General features: G+C 38.1%; 1 protein-coding gene across 1 annotated transcript in view; it reads left to right on the plus strand.

Moving 5' to 3' along the window:
• The window catches only part of LOC107552961 (trichohyalin-like), a 115,683-nt gene that overhangs the window by 2,066 nt on the left and 106,741 nt on the right, over positions 1-6,876 (plus strand). The window lies entirely within an intron of this gene.

Below are 6,876 nucleotides of genomic sequence, written 5' to 3' on the forward strand. Positions count from 1 at the left end.
GCTTTCACAACGAAACACAGCGTCACACACTGCGGGCTAGAGTGAGCAGAGGCCGGAGGCCTAGAGTGAGCGGCGGCCAGCTTGAGTGAGCGGCGGTGGGCGGGCTTAAGAACGGAGCGGCCGGCAGGCTTGCGGCAACCACATGTGACTACCCCGGGCTGGACTCCGCTTCGTCCACGGTGAAAGCCGATCCGGCAATCCACAGCACGAAGTTGATGTATTTCCTCAGCGACCAGCACGGATCAGCTCCAGGCATGACGAAGCAGATATCGTCCTCTTTTGGAAGACCAAACAAAGTAGTTTCGCTTTCACAATGAAACACACAGCGCCTTCACGACATGGCGGCGGCAACAACAATACTACAACGAGAATAAAAGTTATGCCTTCTTTCTTTGCTTGATCATTTGGGCGGCGTTATGTAAATCTTCCCACATCGTGACGTACACATGTGGGGGTGTGTTAGAATGAGCCGTTTTAGGTAGGCGTGGTTGACTCAACTTTTATAAAGAATATCTCTTTGGATTTGAGACTTTAGTCTTTGCAACTTTACAGATCTTCTTTATGCACCAAGAGCTTGTAACACTCCAAAGAGAAAGAAAAAATTTAAATTGCATCATATGACCCCTTTAATCACATTTTCACACGGTTCCTTGCACAATAGTTTATGACCTCAAAACACTTCTAACATGCTGCATGATTTATAAACTAAGGGTGTATTCACACCAGGAAAGTCCACTAGTTCAGTTGCTTTGGTCCGGACCAAATACAATGTTGATTTTTTGTTTGTTTGTTGCGGTTCGCTTTCACACTGCCCTTTTTGCAAGTGAACCAGAAACTGTAAACAAAACCACACGTGTGCTTAACCCTCTGGGGTCTGAGGTGATTTTGGGGCCCTTGAAATGTTTTGACATGCCCTGACATTTGTGCTTATTTCAGCTACTTATAACATACTTTTGGCCAACATGTAAATTTTTTTTTTAATTCAGCACAAACTGTGCTACAATAATATGTGAGCAAGATGGATGTACATGTTTGCATTTTGTTTAGAAAAAAAATATTATGCGTGGTTAAGTAAGTTTTGGGGAAAAAATGTAGCTGAAATAAGGCCATAAAACCCATACTGAATAGCTCTGAATAAGACTTTTGAGTAATCGGTCTTATAGGCTAGAATATTTACTTCAAAATTATCTGAAAATCATCCTGCTTACTCACATAAAACAATATATTGATTTAAATTTTTAAAGACATGTTTTGTGATCGAAAGCCTGTATGCGAGGGAGTGACAATGTCCATGAATATTTAGTGCTTCACACCTGAGAGACAAAGGGCCCCTCCCCTAATGGCCCATCAGTGTGACTGTTACATTGAGGCAGGTAAGAAAGAATGTGAGGAGATTGAAAAATGTTTCTTTTATTATTTGTATTTTATTCTCTACACAGTATAATTAAAACATGCATAATGAAGGTCAAAAACACATTATTGATCTAACTACACTGATCTAACAATAGAGATGTGAACAGACTTTGAGTCATTCCTGAAAACAGATTCTGTTCAACAAGTGAAACAAGTAAACCATACCAGATATTTAAGTGTTTGCTGCTTCTTTCCATGGATTCAAGAAAAAAAAAACATTATTAGTAGTCAAGGAGCTTGTTTTACCATAGAATATCTAGTGTAGTTGAACATCGTCTCAGTTACGTATGTAACCCTCGTTCCCTGAAGGAGGGAACGGAGACGTCATGTCGGTGGCTAACGAATTGGAATCTCGCTTAAAGAGACCAATCCACTTCGAGTGTAAACTAAACAAGGGTTACATACGTAACTGAGACGATGTTCAGCTACACTGATATTGCACTAAATATATAGCACTAGCCACTCAGTGAGATTGGATAACACTGCGAAAACGTACCCGTTCCACTTGGAACAGGAATGTTGCGGAAGCCCCATCCTTCCGGCTGGGTCTGCCTCCTCCGGGGGCAGCGCTTGCAGGCTCACCACCTGATCCCTGAAGGGAGTAGGGGGAACCTTGGGCACATAGCCGGGCCGGGGCCTCAGGATTACCTGGGAGTCAGCTGGCCCAAACTCTAGGCATGAATCGTCGACCGAAAATGCGTTCAGGCCCCCTACCCTCTTGATGGAGTGGAGTGGAGATAGTTTGTCATTTTTTACCCTATTGTTTGTTATATTTATTTGCTCAATGTCTTCTGAGGTTTTGGTTCTTTTATTGTTGTAGATAGCCCATAATATAACAAAATATTATATATCTCTTCATTGTGTTTGGGCCCTCCCTGGACGAGTGAGCATAGGCACGTGCCTAGAATGCCTATGCGTAAATCCGGCCCTGGGGATCTTATCTATTCACGAACAGCTAGTAAAACTCCAAAGAGAAAGGAAATCTTGAAATTGCATCATATGACGGCTTTCATACAAACGCAGCTGCTGCCATTTTGCGACGATTGTTTTGTACACTGTAATGGATTATAAGTTAACTAACAAACTGGTAAGATTTTAAAGCAGTTTTGTCTTAAATAAATATCTTTTATCACCTTAGTTATTTATGTGGTGAAATTTAATAAGTTTTTAATTGTCCGTCTAGTTTGAACTTGCCGCTTGCTCGCAACTGCTTTCTTCACAGAAGCCTCGTGTTCAAATATATCAACTCAAATTAATATTTTGTCTAATTATTTACTTATGTGGCAAGTAGCCGTGTAATAAGCGGGATAATGTACATCCAGCCGGTTGTTATCACAGAATAACCCTTTTGGGGTATATTATCCCTTACATGCGATAAAGCGTTAACCTTTTAGCTCCACTCGTTAGATGTTTAATTTCTGTACTGCCACATTACATATAACAACCAGTGCAATAAAACGTTGCCAAATTCACATCTAGGTTATCCATTTCAGATAAAACTAAACATGCTTTTAGTGCCACTCACTGCACATTTCACTTTGTGAAGTGTTGCGAAAGCAACGTAATATCACTTTTGCAGAAACTTCACCACAGGCACGTTTTTACAGTTAGCCTGTGTTGGTTAAATTGATAGCCCTATTCTTTTCACATAACAATTTGACAACTATCATTTAATTTTTAGCATTGTCTTCAAACATAGGGCTTACCAGAATACTAAAAAAAACACTGATTCTCCTGCAGTCAAGCACTTTGAGACTGTATGTCAGAAGTAGCCACTAAGGATCAATGGTCAGAGGTTAATGAAGCTGGACCTGTAGGCATTCCTCACTCGAGCGTTGTGTTGTGACATGTAATTTGTAGTGCTATTTTAGCTCTTACGTGATACTTACTGATATCGGATCGAATAGGTTGGTTTTATCCCTCACTTAATGAGCTTCCGCTCTCATCCCATCCACAAGCGTTTACATTGGAATCTCATTACCCAGAGCAGCCATACAGTCAATACAGCAGAGTCTGTGAAGCCTCCAGCTAAACTCACACACACTCATTTCTCTCTCCATACAGCTCATTCACCGCACAGCTCGGGGGATTTCTTGTCACACGCGTTCGTGTTTGAACTGTGCTGGTCCGAGTGCTGCCAGGAAATTAACTTTGTAAATTATTAAAGCTATTTCCAACTCTGCAAACATTGTCAAGGAAAACACAGCGAGCATAAGAATGCACGAGTGCACACGGATCTAAGTGTGCATACAAATGTGTGTGTGTTCAAGCTCCTTGGGGAGGGATGGACCAACAGAGGCCATTTGCTTGGTCCAGAAGTGGGCGACTAACAAGGTCACACCACCCTCAAGGTCGGGAGGGAACAAACGCTCTGTAATATTTCACAAGCGTCTCAGTAGACACTTATACAAACGTACACATACACAACACACACTCTTTCAGCAAGTGAAAATCATCATGAAGTGTGCCATTTGCATTCAAGGAGAGCAGCAGCTGAATGAAAAGCAGGAACAAGCAGGGTTGTGTGCTCGGGCCGTGCATTTCATTTCTCACCTTCAGCATCTTGCTTCTGCATCTAATTCAGCCTCCAGTGCCTCCCACATCATGTAATGTACTATATGCAGGTGAGGATATGAAGGCTTCTTTGTCAAATTCGAATAAATGCGCGCCACAGCAATGGTTGGGTCCTCTACTGGCGACTTTGTGAACTAGGTCTAGCGTGGAATGGAACCTCATCTACATTGTTTGGGATTTTTTCCCTTGGGCTCGCAAAGTCTCTTTTGGAATAAACACCTGGTTCTCGCATATGAGCTCTCCACCAAAAAGTAACATGGTATTATGATGTGTACAATGGCAATACTATTGTATTTTCTACCACGTATTCATCATGTTAATGAATATCATTTTTTCATTTAAGGGCTTTTAGCACTTTGATTATATGTGATTAAATATGATTAATATAAAAAAATAATTGTGAAAAATGTGTTGACATTATTGTGTCATCTATGGTCTAATATCCTGTACCATACTTTTTTTGTATAGGTCATATCCCTTGATTTTACTGTTTTGTATCAATTAAAATAAGCCATTCCTTGTGAAAGATAAGTACACTTTACCATACTTTTAAAAAGACTACTTATTATGAAAATAATATGACAAAAGTGAATGTAATGTTTTTGAACATTAGATAGATAAATGCATGTTCATTAAAATTAAATGAAAATGTGTTATAGTTTAAAATGATATTAAATGTACTTAGCTGAGCATTAGACAGTTTTTTTGACCCACTTAAGTAGGACATAAGTACATCAGTTCTGAATATAGTAGTGAACACCACACTAAACCTCTAAAGCACTAAACGGTTACTTCATAGAATTTTTTATAAATTATTAATATTATTATGTTATTAATATAATTATTATAATGTTATTGTTGGTTTATTCACACATTGATGTTTGTGTCATAAATAGGGCCCAAATAAAGGCAGTTTATTGCTAATCTAATTAATTCTGGGGAAAAAATATAATTATTAATTATATAGCTCATGTAATCAAATTTAAAATCTCAATGAATAATGATTAATTTCACAAAGGAAATTGTCAGGAAATATCTTATCTCTCTCTTTTATTTATCGTTTATTTCTTTTTTTATTTTATTTATTAATATATTTATTTGTTGTTTAGTTATTATGTTTTTTTTATGTACACATGGGCCATTGTGTCGTATCAAGCTGTTTTTCAGGAAAATTCCTTATTATGGAATTTACGTATGGAACAGGAGGAATATTTATTGCATAATTTTTAGTGTGTTATTTTCTAATAACTGATTACATGAACATTAAATTGTCAGCCCAGTACTTAATAAATTGAAAAATATAAAGACAGTTTATTGTCTTTCTTTTCTGTTCATTTATTTAGCTAAACTCATTCCTCAGGTGCCTTCAGTGTATGTCTGCTGTTGTTCTCTCTCTCTGTTTGACTTGTGCGGGTTCTTAGAGCTTCAGCATCTCTGACAGCCTCTTCAGGATCACTGCAAACATTGCAATTCAAATTACACCAAAAATCACTGACGAGCCTTGTGCTATTTGTTTCTCCTTATTTTGACACGTGTAATGTTTTTATTTGTAGGCTGCCTGTATGATTAAGAAAAGGGTTTGTGAATCACACCAGCATCATTTGGTTTTTCTGCATGAGCTCCTCAGTATCATCCTCTCATCCGTCTCTCCTCTTACCCTGTGAAGTCAGAGAGTTTGATTGTGCTGTTGACGAAGTCAGCTCTTGGCAGCCGATCCTTTTGTTCTCCATCTGCTTAAAGTGCCGGAGGTGTTTCAAAAGCAATAAAGAGTCAAGCCATTTCAAAAGATGGAAGTTCTCTCATCAGACGAGGGAAAGTACTTTAGTGCAAAGCTAGACAATGTGATGGTTGTAGGAATTCAACTTCAGGGTTGGCATTGCAACCAATATCAGCCTTGACACTTCAGCTTACACTGGTTTTCAGATATCAGGTATCTAGTAAAGGGTTCATATCATAAATATATATTTTTTTCTTTTCCCTTGAGTCTGCTTATAGTGTTTATAAAGGTCATCATTTCATTTTTTCACAACCTTTTTCCACCCTCTCTCTGACCCTTAGAATTAAGTGAGCCATTTTTAGCGGCTATAATTTTAATGCTATGTTCACACTTAACGCACAGGACTGAGCAAAATTCTATGGACACTGCAATGGTCGTGATAATGTCATCACACTGAAGTCTTTTTTTTTTTTTTAAATGAATTCAACATATAACAAATAATAACACATCCAAAATGTAAAAATATACAATCTTTACTGCAATGCTGCAAAACTCCAAATTTAAAGTTTTGTTATTTTAATTCAGCTAAGAGGTTGCGCCGTTCTATTGGTCACATGTTTTCATGTGATGTAAATTAATATCTTGGTGTTTACAAAACTTTGGAACACAGTAAAATGGATGATGAATGGTCAATTTTTATCTCATGCCAACTTTAGGCTCCTATGTAAGTGCCACATTCGCTTTTCTGTAATTATTCATGACTGCAGGACCTTATATCAAGTAAACTTCTGCCACTATTTCCTAATGTCGGGATCTTTCAGAGTGACATGCAGAGTTACAGACACTTCAGCACAATGTTTCCAATAATAGTATTTGTTCCAGGGTTGTGTGCCATTCAGAATTGTGAATGCCTTTTAAGATCAAATTTAACTCCTGATTTTTTTTATTGAATTTGAATTAAAGTAGAAAACAGGATGCAGCATTCCAATTCAAATGTGATTGTCATGAAGCAAATTTAAGAAGAACTGAAATTCTGTCAGATGATATGACAGACAGAATGATAGAATGAGAATGATAGAACGAGCGATAGACAGAATATGATACACAGACTGATAAAAAGAACTACAGTTAGACAGACAGATAGATAGATAGACAGACAGACAGACAGACAG

This window comes from Sinocyclocheilus grahami, unplaced genomic scaffold, assembly GCF_001515645.1.
Source record: "Sinocyclocheilus grahami isolate Dianchi unplaced genomic scaffold, SAMN03320097.WGS_v1.1 scaffold462.1, whole genome shotgun sequence".
NCBI lineage: Eukaryota > Metazoa > Chordata > Actinopteri > Cypriniformes > Cyprinidae > Sinocyclocheilus > Sinocyclocheilus grahami.